We start from the raw sequence: 17903 nt of genomic DNA, 5'->3' as shown, positions 1-17903 counted from the left end.
ACACGTCACTGCAGCCTTTCCCCTGCCCCTCCATTCTGTCATGCAAACAAAAGTCAGTCTGTGAAAGGTCATGGTTTTCTCCCCGGGATCTGTGCTCAGCTGCTCCCTCCACCCCACTGCCTGCTGCCAGTGCTGCCACTGCTCCCTGTGCTTATGCTGCTGGGACATTGAAACAAAGGACTGGGTCTTTTGTTTGTAATGGGAACTGCTGGTTTCTGGGAAGCACATAGAGTGCACTTCCTGATCAGAAGCCGTCATCATGGTTTGGGGAGGGACTGCTGCTTTAGTCCTAGGCATTTTATTAACTACAAGAGAACTTCTAGGAAGACCTCAGGCTGCAGGCAAATCTGGATTTGTATCCACTGCCTTATATCCACTGTATCCACTGAAGCATGTCCAGACTGTGGCTGGTGTGGTCATGGGCTCAAGAGCACTCTTCAGGCCTTCTCCTTCGTGACACATCCTTTTCAGGATCCTCAGGTGACTTCTCCACCCTGAAAAGGTCCTCGACTAACACAGCACCTACTTGTCATACCTAAACACTGAGTCAGGAATCTTTTGTTCATACTTTTTCTTTTTAAATAATCTACCCCAAGTCCCCCAGCCTTAGGATGTGAAGACTACTCTGGACTTTCCTACTTCTCCTTATCCAAATACTGCAATTAGAAAAAATGAGTCCCTCTGCTCCTGCTCCTATGCTGTCTCTTTGCCATTTTCCTTTTCATAGTATTTCACCCACCTGCAGTGCCTAATGTGTGCCCAGTGAGCTTTTCACAGCATAGACTATATTTGTTTTTTTGCTTGCTAGAGAAGCTCCTTCAACCTGACCCATTCCTTCACATGCTGCTATGAAACAAACTGCTGTCAAGTGTAAGAAGAGAAGCAAGGTCCAGCTGTGTAGGTGGACCAAAGGTGCCTTACTTGATCCACATCCAAATAAATACAGATTGGTGAAGCTTGTGCGCTGACTACACAGCATCCATCTGACATGCAGTAGTAGCTATTTTCTGACAGCCTGCAGTCCCATCCTGGGGCTGTCTCCTCCGGGCAGCAATGTCAAGACTCCTACACAGCACTAACACAGCAGCCCTGTTGTTGCTGTGGATTTCAGGTGAAGTGGTGGTTGTTGTATGAAAAACTGCCACTCGAGAAATCAAGTGGAGGCTGATAAGAAAAGTCATTGCACAAGGCAGTACTTCCTAGCATATAAAAAATATTTTCTGGTTGTCTTTTCAATGCTACTTCACCCTCAAAAGAGTTTACCCCCTCACTTTTCATTTAAGACATGTTGTAACAATCAAGGATTTTTGAACAGAAAAATGGTCTTTTTCCTTTTTCCAAACCCAGCACCATTCAGAACAGTACCTCGCTGTAAAGCAAAGGGTTTCTGAACTTTATAAATAGCATCAGTCCCAGGGAAAATGAAAGGATGGAAACCTCAAAACAATGTTTGTGAGACTGGGCTTCAGAACTGTGGGTGGTAGTCCAGCTTTGGCTTCCTGAACATTGTCTGAGAGGTGTTACACAAACACAGAGAAAAATGATTCAGATATATGCAAACCAACACACTTCTTGCAGTCTGTCTTTTCCAAACACTTGTCTCAGCTCTTCTATAGCTGACATTATTTTTTCTGACTTCATAATTTTCCTTTTAGCTTAAAATTCATTGGGTGCAGTCTAAGATCTTGTTTCAATGAAGTTATCCAAGAAAGTAAGACAAATTCAGCTGGATGTTAGGAGGATGTGTTTAGTGACCAGATGAATAAAAGGGTAGCTCAAGCTTTCCATTGAGTAGGTGGAATGAAAGAGCAAACTATCCTTGAGGATGGTGTGTGAAAGGAGTAACACAATGTAGTTGCCTGAGATAGCCCAGGCATCCTTTTAGGCCCTATGATTCACATGCATCATTGACATTTGTGCCTTATTCTCAGCTTCTCAAATATTTGTCTTTTGCTGTTATTCTTTTTAGCTTGGTTTGCTAAAGAAACAACACTGATGAAGCTGCCCATCTGGCTGTCTATTGCTCCCACCTGCTCATTCTCCCCAAACCCCTGTGACCTTGTTTCGTTCCAGTCTGATGGTGGGATGGACATCTCAGGGTGAATTATTCTACTAGTGCCATGAAAATTGGCTGCTCCTCAGGGAAAGACACAGCTCTTGCTGGAGATAAGGGCAAGTGAATCCAGCTGTTGGTTCCCTGTCTGTGATAGCATCTGGGTGAGTGCTGGCCATGTGCTTATTTATCAGGCCACTGGGGCACAGAACACTTGAAGCCTGAAACACATCATGTTGTTTCTTGCCTGTGGGAGGATGTCCTAAAGGCCACAGAGCAGCTGGATAATTGACATGCAAAGGCAAGGGGACGAAGGACACATTTCCGCAGATAAACAAGACTTCCCTGCGTCTGCAGCTCACTGAGCAACTTCTGCATCCGTAACCCTGGGTAACTAACGGGTAAAGGATTCAGCTCTCAGGATGCAGCTGATTTTGAGTGTTTGCTTGTTGTTTCCTGCTTTGTGTGAGCTGCTTCAGACACATATTTGATGTGACTCCTGAAGCTGTACATGCCTTGTTTACACAATGCACCTACTCAAATGGGAGAGGAACATGAGGTGTCATTGGGGATCTTTGCCATCTATATAGGAGCACTGAGTGATCAGTCCCAACTCTGGATTTCCAGAGATGCTGACTAGTCCACCTTTCACATTGCCAAGGTGGCATTTAAGTCCACAAACAAATGTGGTAATGTGGCAGAAACAGAAATGCATGCTCAGATTTGTCCGATGCTCTGCCTCTAACATTAACTGTGTGTCTTTGCAGTAACAAGACTATTCTGTGAGACAGCCTCATGCCTCTGAAAGCTTTCAAGATTGTTTGCATTTCCTCCCTTTACCAGACTGTCTTACTCTTCATTCTTGCAAAGCTACATTTCTTTTTCTGCAGGGCATTTCCTTCCTTCTCAAGTCTTGCCTCGCCTTTTTGCAGGTATGAAGGAGCACCCACTCAGGTGCTCCAGGATCCCTGTGTGACTGGCAGACAATGAAAGATCTTGTCGTTTCATTTTCATGCTTTTTTGCTTCAAAGTGACTCAACAGCCGCTGCAGATCGTCACCTCCTCAGCCAAAGGGAGCTCATCTCCTTTCCATGCCTTTTAAAACATGGAAATTAAACATACCAAAATTAAGTCCACATGTTTAACAAGGAAAGCAGTACAGGGTTATGTACTGGTAAGGTCACTAATGGCAAAGGCAGGATCTGGACAGAGGAAGACAGCTTGTGCCCTTCTCCTTTTTTGTCACTTCCTAATTAGGGTCCTGCTCTGTAAATGTCATTCTTAGTGTTTTGATGCCTAAGTTTCAACTGCAACTGCTCATCTATAAGCAAAAGGCTTGCCTTGTTTTAAAATATGAATTAAAGTAATGAATTCACCCTTGGCTAAAGTGCATGTTTATTCCTATACTATGAACTCTGCTCCTGCAGAGAGGAAATCATTACACACGTCAATGCCCTCAAAAGGGGGAGCGAGGGGGGGCGGTCTGAGGAGGAAGTAGCACAACCATCAGAAAAAAAGCCTAACGTGGTTGTTATGAATAAAATATCCAGCCCAGCTTTAATCATGGAACAGAATGGCTCCAAATGGTATCGGAGGCCTGGTTTATGAGGCATAGGACTGACACTTCCCCCTCCTGCCATACGAGTTTTATTTTAGGTGATAAAAACGAGGAAAAAAATAGTGAGAAGTCAGGGTGAAGTGGAAGGATACTTTGCAGCACCCGTGTCAGCTCACATCTGTGCGGTGTGCTGCAGAAAAGCAGTTTCACCGCAGCGCGACCTCGCCAAAGCTCCGCTCCCGCGGGCGGGCAGGGCCGGCGGGCAGCCGGGGGCCGCGCCCTGAGGGCGGGCAGAGCCTGCCCGCGCTGCTCCCTCCTCCTTCAGTGATCCCTGCGCGCAGGGCGGGAGGTATCGAAGGCACCAGCCCGCAATGCAGCTGAGGATTCCCGTTGCTGGGGACACCTTCAGCACTTTTCTTCCTGGCACTGCGGGAGGGACACATAGCGACCACATGAGGCATCCGTGGGTCGCCCAAGTCTCCTCCCTCACATGAGAGGCTGACGGGGACATGGCTCAAAAGGACATGGCTGGCAGAAGGGATATTGAGCCTTCTCTTCCCTTTCCAAGCGTAACTTTTATTTTACTGAGAATGGTTGCAAAAATACCTTGGAAGTATATTTTCTGCACACCAGCGTCTGTGAACCATTTCTAGCACTATGCAGTGGCATATTTTATATATATATATAATATACTACTGCATTTATGCCCTACATCACAGCAGTGCTGTTGGGGTGCCTCTTCCCAGTCACATCTGGGTGGTGGTAAATGCTTGGAGCACCTCCAAACAGCTAATTTACCATTGCCATTCCTCAAAGGACAAGCAAGGGAGAATTGTCCCATTCTGGTTCTACTTCCAAGCTGGCATTTGTTCTACATTTATCTCCTTTATTGTATACGAAACTATCACTAGCTTTGATAAAAGACTTTAGTAATCCAGCTTTTGTTTTGTTTTATGGTTTAATGTAACGACTATTAATTACTTTGTCTAAAAAAAGAGTTTACCCCCTTATTAATTAATAGTGTGAAGGATACACTTTTAAGTTTCCAGTGCATTATTTGGTAGGTTTCTGGTGACCAGGTTTTCCTCAGAGTCACCACTGGGTTGTGGTGAGATACAGAGCTGGGACAGAGCCTTAGGCCAACAGCAGCCCAATAGCAATGTCCTTCATTGTCGCTTGACATCACTGGCTGGCCCTGAGTCCTTTCTTATCAACAGAGAGAGCTGTAGCAACACTGAACTGTGTCTGAAATCAAAACTTGGAGGTGAAATAAAAGCCAGAACTGTTGACCTCGCTGTAGCACCATTAACTTGCCCCGTTTCCAGCAGTAAAGCTGTGCTACAGCTTTCACTGCAGTGAGAGGAAATCTATCACTGTTTTCTCCTTTTTGCTGTCTTCAGGTCAAGAGGAGTCAAATACAGCTTTTGTATGGAGTTGAAAGCCCATAAGGACTTTTCCACCTGCAACACCTTTGCTTTGGCTATCCAATTCTATCCAGATGCTGCCTTTGGAAGACATCTTTGTCTTTTTCTTGGATGATCTCTGGGGTCTCTTGTTGAGCTCCGATTTCTGATACCTGCATGATATCACATGTTGGTCATTTTGGGAGCAAGGGGAAAGGCAGGAAGGTTTTCCTTGGAGCATACCACACAATTTGCTTGGCCACAGCTGTGTACCTTTAGCAGCATGTTGAACTGGCTGGAGCAGCATTCCCAGATCCCATTAGTTCCTGAAGTCAGCAGCAATGGCATGATTTCCCCTACAGATCTAGGAGATGCCAAAGAACTTTTGCTCAATGCATACTTGCCTGGTCCCAGACCTTGCTGCTGGCTTACTGGTTGGAAGGGCAGAGATCCAGCTGTGAGTTAAAACATGCCCAGTTGGGCTAGCAATTTTCTTCATGGATTTAGCACATCCACAAATGCTATGGCCTATTTGGATGAACACATCACCTGTGGCTGTCCCCTCACTGGTTTAATATCCATCCCTTGTGTTGGCAATAGTAATGACGGGGCCTGGCTGAAATGACTCTGAATTTCTCAATCAACTCTGGAAGACCTCAGATTAAGGGTGCAGGAACCCAGCGATCCACAGACAGCTTTGCCACTAAGGGAGATCTTTTTCCTGGACCAACAGTACCACAAAATACCTTGAATCTGCAAAGTCTTGGATTTATTGAAGGTACTTAATAGAGGCCTGAAAGGTGAGCAGTGAGCATCTCTGGCAGCAAGAAAACTTGTAATCATGTGTCTAAATCTGAACGTTGGCAATTGTGGAGACAGGGCCTCTCTTCACCATGCCTCCCCTGCCATGGGGGAAAGCAGAGCACCAGCAGGGCTCTGCCACCGTGCAGTGACCACTGGGATGAAGCTGCAATGCAGGCAGGGACCTCTGGCTCTGCCATAGGTGTTGCTGCAAAGAACTCATTCATACTCACCTCACTGTCAGTACTGCACCTTTGGAGACTTCTTACAGGTCATGAGCCCAATTGCATTCAGCTCTCTGCCTCTCCTGCACAGTATTTTGCCTAGCTGTCAAGCTGGGGGTTAATACCTCTCAAATTAGCTCTAAAAATTAATATGAATATTAAGTTATTTAAACATCCTGTTCTAGTATTTCCTTTGTTTACAGTCAAATCCATTTCTGGCCTTATTTCACATATCAAGTGTTCCATGTATAGCATCTTTCTTCTTCAGCTTAATATGCAGGCAAATCTGGTCCCATACCATCAAGTTTTCTTGTATTTGTGCTGTCTTTTTTTTTTTGTGGCAAGTTTGTGCCTGGATTACTGAAATGATTTCTTAAAATTTCCAGCTCAGGGAGATGAAATTAGTGCATAGGTTCAGCACCCTGTTTCCCAGCCTCCCGCCCTTCTGTAGGGTGACTTTCTCATGTACATGTCTGAGTTACCAAAGCAGCTCCCAGGGATGACGATTCCTGCCACTTGACATTGAGGATTTGCTGAAGTCTTTCTTAACAACACAGAGAGAAAACTCTCTCCTGTCTGGTTAGGTGTGAAAAGAGAAGTGCTGGCATGAGAGAGGGGGCTGCTTGTCCAAATGAAGGGAGCCAGCAATCACCAAAGGCAGTGTGCCCTGCCAGACTGATCAGGGGCAGGGAGGGATATGCCCTGCTACTCTCCTGGATCAGGGAGTACCTTGTCCTTTACCCTTGAGGAACTGCTTTTCAAGAACTGGTCTGTAAAACAGGGATAAACCTGCCTGTCATAGCCATTCCCAAAAGATCCAATAATATTTTCCCCAGTGTTTCCAGTATGTGGTAGTCCTTGGGGACACCTCGGCCTTGCTTGTGATAATGAAGCCCAGCTCTCTCAGCAAGACCTTCAGCTCTGACTTGGTGTGACTCTGTGACTCAGCTCTGAAATAGTGTTTTTCCACTGATAATTTTGATAAGTATAACCTTAAACTGGGCTATATTACAGATGAGAACCCAAGAGCATTTTTAATCTCCTGTTATTTACTTGTAACATTATGAATCATAGCATTGCACAGTGTACATGATATTCTCTGATGATATAATTACAGAGCTCTCTGTATACTGTGCTTTCTTAATTCATTGTATTCAACATTCACCTTTTAGCAAGGAATGCTCTAGTTCTCAATGTTACTCAGTTTGAGACTAAACATGGGAATTGAAAACAAGGCTCAAGATATCACAGCCATGTCACAATGGCTGTGTGTCTGATGTGTTTCCCAACCTCACACTGTAGCCTTTGCCCTCTTCCCATACATGAGCAGCACTGGGTAGTTACAAGGTAGGTGCAGCTGTACTTTAGAATGTGTGATTGGAGCTTGTTCTCAGCCTTATCACCTGGGGTGTGTTTACATGATGAAAAATACCTTTGTGGTTGTTGTCAGTTGCTTGCTCTTGATGGGGGAGGTCTCAAAGTTATGTGCTGGCAGTGCTGGGTAAGGTGGGGAGTCTGTGCACCTCACTGGTGCCCTCAGCTCCCTCCTTGAAGACAGATACATAACAAATTGTGAGGAGTACTAAAAGAAACCATTTTCCACAGTGCCTCCACATATTGCGTCCCTAAGGTTAATCAGGAAATGAAATTCAGGGCCTTCACAGAGCCTGGGGCTCAGGGGCCTGGTGTGTCTAGGGCAGGGAGAAGCTTATTATTCCATCTCCAGGCATGGCAAACTCCATCAGGATAAGCAGAGCTCATGTCCACCAGACAAGCTCCCATCCCTCCCCAAGGATTGCTGCTCTCCAACCATTACAACTGCCCTGGATGCTGGTTCTGAGTTCATCCATCACCTTCACCTTCTCCTCCCCTATTATTTCCAGGTCAGTCACAACTCACATTTCTACTGTGAAGCTTGCCAGAAAGGAGGAGAGCAGCGTTTTCAGCTCCAGGCTACATGGTTCCTCTTCTGAGGCTAGCTCAAGAAAAGCTGAAAATGCTTGTTGAGGCTCAGTGTTGGATTTGAAAGGCTGCTAGGTACTGAGCTGCCGTGGATCTGCCTGGAGAAATGCCCCTGAAATTGCAAGCAGCAGCATCTCCAGAGCCTCCTCCAAGTGTGAAAGTCAGAGGGGCCATCTGAATCTGTGTTGAACAGGAGCCAATCTGGAGCACTTCCTGCAAATTCCAGGGAAATGTCATTTGCTGTGGTAATCTTTGCTGAATCAAGCATCGATGATTAAGCAGCACTCCAAAACCCAGGCCTTTTACCCCAAGCTTTCTTAAAATTGTAAATTAATTGTTGGACTCTATGATATCAAAGGTCTTTTCTAACCTAAATGATTCCATGATTCCTTATCTGCTAGGTTCCCAGCTCTGCCTTAGCTCTCCCTTTGCAAGTTACAAATACAATGGTTTGCCCATTATCTAATTCTTTCTGTGCCTCCAAACCTTGCAGAGAAGATGCCAGTAATTTTCCAGATTTGTCCCCTTCATCCACTGTTTAGCCAACACCAGCTGCTGCTGTGTCACTGAGGAGCCATAGCCACCAAAAAGGTTTGTAAACAAAGCCCAGGCCATCGGCAAACTGCCTCATGGGTGCTTTCCCATTGAGGACCACATCCTATGAAGCCTTGGATTTCCTTTTGTTTCCTTGCTTTCTCCCACATCTGATTTTCATACTTATGAACATGCAAATGCAACAGGGAAAATTAGGAAATCTGTTACTAAGGCAACTGATTAGGTGATGATGCAATTACCTTGTTATTTGAAAGTCAGGGTGCTGTGTGTTGCAATAAGCTCCTACCAAAAGGGGAAAATAAAAGTTTTCATAATACTTTCTCATTCAAAGGCAGCACAGCCCTAAAAATTACTTGCCTTGAGAATACACCAAGAATACCAAAAGTCAGCAAAATCTGGCTGCCTTTGTTGTAACAGGAGCCAAGGCAAAATCTCCTCCTTTCTCCAATGCCAACAGGATTGAGGAGGGGTGACTCACTTTCAGAAGATGTCAAGAAGTCCATGAGAAAAAGCACTCATGTGACACAAGCAATTAACAAGACATCCACCTATAATTACATTTAATTATCAAGAAAAGAAATCATAGCAGCAAAGATTTAGGTCTTTGAACATAAATGTTGTACCTAAATGCATTTATAGAGATGACATTGGATTGCAGCACCTCAATGCCTTGTTTGCAGTGTGCATCTCAAAACTGAACACAGAATTTAGGTGTGGCTGCACCAGTGCAGAGTATAGGGGACAATCACTGCCCTGTCCTGCTGGCCACACTATTGCTGACATAGGCCAGGGTGCCATTGGCCTTCTTGGCCACCTGAGCACGGTTGGCTCATGTTCAGCTGCTGTTGACCAGCATCCCCAGGCCCATTTCTGCTAGGCAGCTTTCCAGCCCCTCTTCCCCCAAACTGTAGCTCTGCCTGGGATTGTTGTGGCCCAAGTGCAGGAGCTGTTCCTTTTCCTTGTTGAACTGCACACAATTGGCCTTGGCCCATGGATCCAGCCATGCAGCTGGTTCTGCTGTTTCAGACCCTGTCTTTCCCTGGTCTGACCTTCTAGCCTCCTACCATAGGCTTCTCTTCTTCATTTTCTTTCTCCCTTCCTGGTGTTTTCACACATGCTGCCTCGCACCCTTCTATAGAGTCTTGGGCCCATGCAGCACTTCTTTCACTTGGCTGGTGCCCAAAGGCTCTAACTGCATCAGACCCTTGCCTTTGACCTCAGCACACACTGAGCTATGGAGGGAAGAGCAGTGGTGATGGGGACCTAGTCAGCCCACAGGTGAGCATGGTATCTCCTTGCTTTTCCTCCATGCCTATGCTTAGCACATTCAGTCTCTTCACTGCCTGACACAGTCCTGGTACCTGCTGCCTGTGCTTCATGCTGACATTCCTCACTGGACAAGTCACCTCAGGTCTGCTGCTTGCCTTGGGACCCTACTCAACCTAGTGACGCATGCAACTTGGCTGCCTCTGCCAGCTCCCACTGTGAGTTTCCATGTTTCTCTGCACAAATCTGGCTCTTTCCAAATGCCAGGAGTCACATTCTGGGCTTTTTTTTTTTTTTTTTTTTAACCTCTATTTTCAATGTTTTTCTTAATAAGTCCTCACAGTGCTCATTTGCTTACAGACAAGCCACAATTGTTATTTCTGGGGACCAAGAAAAGAAAAAAAGGTGGTGGGAGAATCAATAACTCAGAAGATACAGATCTGAGGTGGTGGGTGTTGGGAGGGCTGCTGGGGTAGCCAGAGGCAGGGAACCTATGCCGTTGGAAAGTGCATGCTAAAGAAAAAAAAAGATGAGGGAGAAAGCAAGTCTTCTGCTTTTGGTCCAAGATACCAGGAACCTTGTAAAGGAGCAGGAAGTGTTGACCTGCTATTCTGGACTCGACATCACCTCTTTAGCCCACATTACTGCCCTTCTGCAGCTGCACAGGTGCATTTGAAGTCATTGTTTTGAACAGCTTCAAAAGCAAAAGCCTGCTTGAGTTTGGGGTTGCACAGTAAGTGTGGTATCACACAGCACCACATGGGTCCTGAGATGTGTGTTGGGGCATAAGCAGGCACCTGATTTGGGGGTGCTCTCTGTCCCCATCTCCTGTCCAGGGCTGGCACTGGCACCTGCCATCTATGTGTGTGTGTATGCAGCTCTGTTCTTGCTGCAGTGATTTCCCAGTGGGCCAGGGAGGAAAAATGAAAAGGAAAACAAAATTGCAAAACCACATCTGCTCTGTGGGAAGTGCTCAGGTAGTATGAATTGTCACAGAGATAAGGCAACCCCCTACCACTTCCTAAATAGAGCCAGCAAGGTTATGTGACACTAGTAAAATTAAAATGATCATCACCTTTCCCTTGAAGAATTCATAGACTTCTGAATTTATTCTCCTGATTGCTGTAAACTCTGCTCTTTTTTCCTTTTCTTATTTTTTGTTGTTTTGTCTGTTTGTTTGTTTGTTTGTAAATATAGTACATTATACCACCCTTTTACAGTTTTAGAAGACATGGTAGCTTGACTGCAAGTCAGTGTGTAGGTGCTGAAATCCCATATAGCAGGCAGTGCTGAAATCCCATACAGCAGGAAGGTCCTGTGGAGAGAAGCAGAAGTGAAAAAGTCAGTGAAAAGTTAAAAGGTAGTGAAAAAGTGGTTGGGGAAGGAACGAGGGTGCCTGTGGGAAGTGGTCCCATGTAGGCAGCCTCCTTGGTGCTTGTTTCTGTCCAGGCAGGCCCTGGGCTTCCATAGGAGGCATTTGGATATGATCCCCTTAACATCTTCGCTTCTCAAAATCTCCACACCTCTAACACTACTACCCCACCTAGGATTTACTTACATTTCTAAAATGGCTTTCCTCTGTGACATCCTTGTGGAATAGTATGAACTTTGCAACATGTGAGATGAGAGCAGCTGAATCATGCCTTCCCTCTGTGCTCCCCAAAGTGGGAAGCTGCTCAGACCTAGAGGCAAAAGCAAAGTTTGCTTTTAGCTGCCTGAAACAAGCCTGTTGTCTTCACTCACTGCCCACGGTGTTTTACTGAGTGCTCTATGCCAGAGGAAACGGTGCAAGGCCATGACCACATCGAAGAGTTTCCCACCTTTGCTGTCCTGGGAGTCAGAACAGCAGGGAGAGGGGCTCACTGGAGTGCTCCAGATGTGAACTGGTGTGCTCCTGCTGGGGGTCTCGTGGGCAGCTGGAACAGCCACCGAGACTCTCAGTCCCCAAGTGTTTCAGCCACCACATCTGGACGATGAAGGGGAGCAGCCCAACCCTTGAACCACAGGCCCCCAGCACAGCTTGAAGGACCACTTCCACCTATATACAATAGGAAAATCCAGGCACAAAAACAGTTTACTTCAAGTGTACAAAATGATGATGTCAGGAATTTCCTCCCTTTCTCAGTCCCAATGAAATCTCCTGCCCTCACATAACCCTCCTTAGCAAGTTGCCCCTTAGCCTTTAGCTGCAGTAAAGAGTTCACTCCTGAAGCCACTGCTTTTCCTTCCTAGAGGCAAATGTGGCTTGATCTTTTTGCATGCTTTCTGGGAAATATTTGCTTTGGTTCAGCTCAGAAGGGCTCTGTGGTGCCTTGGCAGAGCACCCCAAAGAAATGGAGATCCCCATAGTGTCCAATTAGGTTTTCTGCCTTTATATATTTATTTTCCTGATTGTAATATACTTTTATGGCCAAAAATAATTGGATATTTCAGGTTGAAGTCACTCTTTATTTTTATTGTAATGCTTAATATTCATAATTAATTATGAATTATGGGTTAATTATGATGGTCAATTTGCTTTCAACTTTTTATACTTCTGTAGCAACTTCTGTAACAAATTCCTTACATGCAAGGAGCCATGTTAAAACTCACTCTGAAGGGCTTTGCAAAACTGTACACTTACAGGGTTTTTGATGGTAATTTCTATACTGCTTGGGAGTCAGGTCAGAACTGAGGCTGATTAATGGAAATTCACTGTAATTGAAATATGTTCCAGTGCTGAGCCCTTTACAAACCCTTCAGCCCACCTCTGTCTCTTCTATAATTTCATTTGTCCTTCTGTTTTTAAATTCAGCTGTTGATATTTTCACTTTTGCAACAGAGTATTGTACAGTATCATGACTGCTTTCTGTAAGAAAGCACTAAAGAAATATAGCCATGGAATCATACATCTGTTAAGGTTGGAAAAGACCCCCAAGATCAGCTGTCAATCTAGCACTGCCAAGTCCACCACTAAACCCTCAGTGCCACGTCTGTACATCTTTGTGTCTCCACAGATGGTGACTTAACCGGTACCTCAGGCAGCCTGTTCTAATAATTGATGACTCTTTCCATGAGGGAAATTTTGCTAATACCCAATCTAAACCTTCTTTGGTGCAACCAGAAGCTATTTCCTCTTGTCCTATTCTTATTACTTGGGAGGAGAGACTGATCCTCTCCTTGCTAAAACTTCCTTTCTCATAGCTCCAGAGACGCATAAAGTGTCCCCTCAGTCTCCTTTTATCCAGGCTAAACAATACCAACTCCTTGAGCTGCTCCCCACATGACTTGTGCTTCAGAACCTTCACATTCAATCATAGAATCACAGAACAGCTGAGGCTAGAAAGGATGGAGGTAATTTTGTAGTGCATGAAGCCCGGCTCATAGACCAAAACTGTGATCCTCTTCCTGCTTGTGGCAACAGAAATCAGAAGTTAACATTTTCTGTTAGCTTTATTTTCTGTTGCAGACCCATGGTTATGCCATGGAGTTGATTTGTTTTGGCAATGCGCTTGGATTGTATTGGGAGGCAAACTCCAGAACTTCCCAGAGGATATCAGAAGTAAAGCTTTGCCAGTTCCCCTGGACTTCCAATTAGGATTGGATTTATTTGCCCTGCAGAATACAAACTCTCATTTTGCACAGCAGGTGCAGCATTACTGACTTACAGAGCCAGAGAAGTACTCAGGCTAGGTAGGACCACTGAAGCTCATCCTTCTACCAATTTTCCACAAACTGGGTGTGGGTGCAGTCCATCCCCATCACCAGGCCACTGAGGGGCATCTGAGAGGAGGCTTACAGAAAACAGGAAAACATCTCCTGAGTATGGAGGTCAGTCTGAAGTCAGGAGGTATGCCAGTGTAGGGAAGGAACAAACCTGAGCCAGGATCTGAGATAGAGGCAGCCTGGCTGAGAGACCCACCATTACCTGCACATAACAGCAGCACACACATCAGCTGCTGCCAGCAGTGCCAAATCCTATTTTCTAGGTCATCAATCTTACCAGTCACTGCAAAACATTATGTAACTCCACTCCACTTGATATTCAGCTTTCATCACATCTCTGTAAGGCTTAAGCCAAAGATCTGGGCAGATTTTACAAAATCAGATCCAGTCCGTTAATGGGTGCCTCATGTTTTTGTGGCTTAGTGTGTATTTGCTCCCTGCCTCTGAGACACTGTGTCTCATTCACATGGGTTGTGCAAGGGCTGTCAGGCATCCCCCCAAAAGATTACTAAAGCATGCTGCCAAGCTCAATGTTGTGGGCCACCCAGTTAAGTGTCTGGGAGAAGCACGTATCCATGTGATGAAATGAGTTACTAGGCTTTGCTTTGCTGGAGTGCCTTTCTGTAGTGCTGAGCCTGTGCCAGGACCAGCACTGGCTGGCAGTACCACAGCCTTGCCCTCCATCCTCACTGATGGGAGAATAAACAGGGAGGGTATGCTCAAAGGAGGAGCTCATCACTCTGAAACCCCAGTAAAAGGATGTGTGCTGTGTCAGAGCATCCCTTAGGGCTGCCACACAGAAGCCAGGGGTTTTTTGCTCCTTGCATCAGCATTGCCTAAAATATCAATGCACATTCATTTCTGTTCCTTCAACCCACACTCCTCAGTCCAATGTCACCCAACCATACAGAGCTCTACAGTTCCCTGCATCTCTTCTCCACCTTATTCTATATGAAAATTTTTCAAAAGGCAGACTTCCAAGATGTGACAGTTCAAGAGGTAAGAAAATTAGGACAGCCTTAGGGGGCCAGATCAGAAGTCCATCTAAGCAGGAATTCTTATGGTCCCTGGATGGAGGAGGAAGTTGATGCATAAGAAAGAGTGCAAAAACAGCATGGGAGAACCCATGGTGCAGCTTTCCAAATGGATAGCAAACCTACTGCAGCTAATAAGTATCTAAGACCATAAAAGTAGGAACAATCACAAATCTTCTCCCCCTCTGCGTGTGAGATGCATTGTTGCCTTTGTTTTTCAACGTGTTGTGTGGGTGTGACAACAAAAAAATACTAAAAATGCTAAAAGTAATCTCTCCATAAAATTCACCATGGGGCTGCTAGTATAACTCTCTCCTGCAGGACCAGCTGGGGGATCAGCCACACCTGAGAGATGAGAGTTGCTTTGCCAGGGCACCATTAGACAGCACTTGGATTTGGAGGGTCATGGCCAGCCCTGCCTGGAATTGAGATGTGGCTCCTATTCACAAAGTCTTTCCCACCTGCTCTCTGCTAACATTTAATATCTGTGCAGTTCATGCTCACAAACTCTTCAAAGCCCTAGCTAGTCACCACAGGCTAACTCTGCATTTAAATATCTGTGGAGGATAAATATCCCATTTTATGTTTAGGATAGGACAAATCACCCTCTGCCTTGAGTTGGTTAGAGGGATGACTGGTTGGTATGAATCACAAATGCTGTAGTGCAATACATAATTCCAGACTGAGCATGGTGTTATAGCACATGGTTATGTTCTCTGATTTGATGGCTTATTTAACTAATCAGCACAGCAGGAGCAGTTCATTTCAACTATTCCAATAAATGAGAGCTCTGTAATTTGCACATGCAGCTGTAATAGTTGTAATGCTTCATTCCTGCTGTGCTGCTTAGTTACATAAACCATCTAGTTGGAATCAATACTTATTTACTGTACCTAATCAACACAGTTTGAATTATAAACTTTCAGAATTTGCATATAAGGCGAGTCACTGAGACTTCCCCCAGGTACAAATATCTGAGAGTTTCTTAATCCATTCAAAAAGTCAGGAGAAAGGGATGTAAAAAGCAGCAGAATAACTAACAGCCTGTGTGAAGGCTTTGTTTGGTCTTTTCAAGGGAAATGCAGGGGTTTGACATTCATAACAAGAGGCTGCTGGAAACCATGAAGGAAATACACAAGAGCAGCCTCTCCTGTGCTGCAGGGACTTTGACCAGTAATTTTCTGGCAGCTTTCCATCCAGTGGATGGGCTGATGGGCTGGAGACAGAAGGGGGAGATGAAGGTCCAGATCTCATTATGAAGCCTGGTGACATTCAATAGCACCTGGGGTGGGCCAGGGGCTGGTGAAAACCTCCATGAACATCAGAGCTTCTGTATCCCAGCTGGTGAACCTGTCTATTTCTTACCTGGTACCTAACAGACAGCAGAGAGTCAGTGTCTCTATCTAAGGCACACAAGGCTCATTCTGTGTAACACCCTCCTCAAGCCTGAGCTCTTGTCAAAACTGGCATTAGCAGCAAAAAATAGTTTAGGGGGTGGCTGACCACTCACTCCACAGCCCATCTTGGCATCTTCCTTGAAATGCTGGCCATGGAGTACCCCAGGAGCCATGCAGGAGGTAGAGAGGTCTCTGCTTTCATGGGCAGAGGGGCTGCTGGGCCAGGTGGGAGCTGGGGCTCTGCTGGACCCATCAAGGTGGCAGCCAGGATCTGCCCAACTTCCCCTCACAGTGCACCCCTTGAAAAATTAAAAGAACACTGTACCGTATGTCCATTTGAAAAGGAACTGGACAATTTTGATTCCCAAGATAATTTCCTCCTTGTATAAAAATAATAGAACGAAGAGGGGGGAAGTTGAAAAGAAATTTATCCTCAAAAAGACACAGTTTAGAACTCCCAGTTCTCAAACAGGTTTGCCTTGTCAGTTGTGTTTTGATTTCAATTTAAGGTCTTTGTTTTAATAGAATATTCTCCTGGAGGAATGCACAGCCAGTTTGTCACAAACATGTTTAATCAGAGCAGATGGAAGGCAAAAGCTGGTGATTGCTGTGAGCTCATGTGCCTTCACATGGTACATCTGGGCTTGTCTTTCAGAGCTGGCTCCAGGCTTCCAAGTGGTCTATGCAAAGCTGAGTTTTTCAGCTCAAAGTAGGCAGATGAAATGAGCTTGCCTGGGGAGACAGTTTTGCTGCCCTGGCTGCCTTGGTCTGGGAGATGTTGTCTCTGCTGGTGTCCCAGCACAGCCCCTGACCCGTTGGGGAGAGGCAAGCTGGGGAGCCCTGCTTCTCATGGTGTCAGTGCTTGGTGCCTCAGCCCTCCAGCTGAACACCCCTCTTAGCTCACCTGCACAGGCACCTGTTTTCAATGTTCCAGCACACCTGAGATGTCTGTCTGGAATAGCAACAGTGACACAGGTCATGGGGCAGCACCGAGGGGCAGGTCTGGTTCATTGGGGTGTCTTAAATGCTCATTTTTAAGCATTAAGCACCATGTTTTAAAACAGAAGTTAAAAAAAAGCCTTTTCTGGTAGAGAGAGTGCTGGGTGTTGAATTCCTGAATTTGGAAAGCACTAAGATAAAACTTGGAGACTCAAAATGTCTCCTTGAAGCAGAGTACTTGCACCATGGAAAAAAATATCCCAGTACCAAGGTACCAAAATACCTTACAAGCCACAGCCCTCTGGGCATTAGCTTGCTTTATGAGTCTCCCTCTGGCTTTTCAAGCCATGCTAAAGAAAATTACAGCAAACATGACAGCCTGCTCCTCTGGGCTTAACAGGGCATGTCCCTGTAAAGTGATAAAGGTTCCGAATGGGGGCTATCCCAGCAGACAAAGGTCTATGTCCCTGATATGAGGCTGGGTTTTGGCCCCAGCTTACTGAAAGACATCATGAGATAAAGAAATGGCCTCTGCATGTGCTTTCCCCAGTAAAACATGATGAGTTTTTTGTTTTTGTTTTTTTTTTTTTGTAGCACAAAGTGAAGTATGTGAGTCAGTGAGCACACATGAGTATCTTCTAGAAAAAATCAGCATGTAGAGTACTATGCCCCAGGGTTAATTTTTGCTATTATTGGAATTCTTTTACTAATAGGCATCCTCTGATGTACCTTGAACCCCCTCAGCCCCACTGTCTGTGACGGCAGAGTTGGACATCTGCTCCAAACTTCAACAGGAATCCCTTCAAAGCCCAGAGTGTTGTTAGCAATATTTGCCTCATGGCACTTGGTTGCAGCATGCTTTTCACAGCATCCCATAACCTGAATGCATTTCCTTGCTGAGTTTTTGTGGGATGCTGTTAAAAAAGAATAATTTGAGCACTACTCAGATCTCAGCTTGTCCTTGTATGTACAGCATGCAAATCCTGTGATCAAACAAAGAGATTGA

At 45.4% G+C, this 17903-nt stretch overlaps 1 protein-coding gene across 1 annotated transcript in view; it reads right to left on the bottom strand.

Annotated features, from left to right (window-relative positions):
* Positions 1-4935: 4935 nt before the first annotated feature.
* Positions 4936-17903, bottom strand: part of CYSLTR2 (cysteinyl leukotriene receptor 2) — a 49790-nt gene continuing 36822 nt past the window's right edge. Inside the window, exons 2-3 of the transcript XR_004149074.3 lie at positions 11381-11504; positions 4936-11137 (exon numbers count right to left, since the gene is read on the bottom strand). The gene's annotated coding sequence lies outside the window, so the exon portion shown is untranslated. The remainder of the gene's footprint in view (positions 11138-11380; positions 11505-17903) is intronic.

This window comes from Lonchura striata, chromosome 1 (assembly GCF_050655825.1).
Source record: "Lonchura striata isolate lonStrDom1 chromosome 1, ASM5065582v1, whole genome shotgun sequence".
Lineage (NCBI taxonomy): Eukaryota > Metazoa > Chordata > Aves > Passeriformes > Estrildidae > Lonchura > Lonchura striata.
This window is presented reverse-complemented; position numbering and strand designations above follow the sequence as displayed.